The following is a 338-nucleotide window of genomic DNA, read 5'->3' as shown; positions in this document are numbered from 1 at the left end:
TGATTATAGGAGGCTCAACCAAGCAACAAGAAAGGATCACTTTCCTTTACCATTTATTGATCAGATGCTTGAGCGCTTAGTAGGTAAATCCCATTACTGTTTTCTTGATGGTTTTTCTGGGTACTTCCACATCCATATTGCTCCTAAGGATCAGGAGAAGACCACATTCACCTACCCCTTTGGCACTTTTGCCTATAGGAGGATGCATTTTGACCTATGCAACGCCCCTGGTACATTCCAACGGTGTATGGTGAGCATTTTCACTGACTTTTTAGATAATTGCATAGAGGTTTTTATGAATGATTTTACAGTTTATGGATCTTCATTTGATGCATGTT

This window comes from Lupinus angustifolius, chromosome LG01 (genome assembly GCF_001865875.1).
Source record: "Lupinus angustifolius cultivar Tanjil chromosome LG01, LupAngTanjil_v1.0, whole genome shotgun sequence".
NCBI classification, from domain to species: Eukaryota; Viridiplantae; Streptophyta; class Magnoliopsida; order Fabales; family Fabaceae; genus Lupinus; species Lupinus angustifolius.
This window is presented reverse-complemented; position numbering follows the sequence as displayed.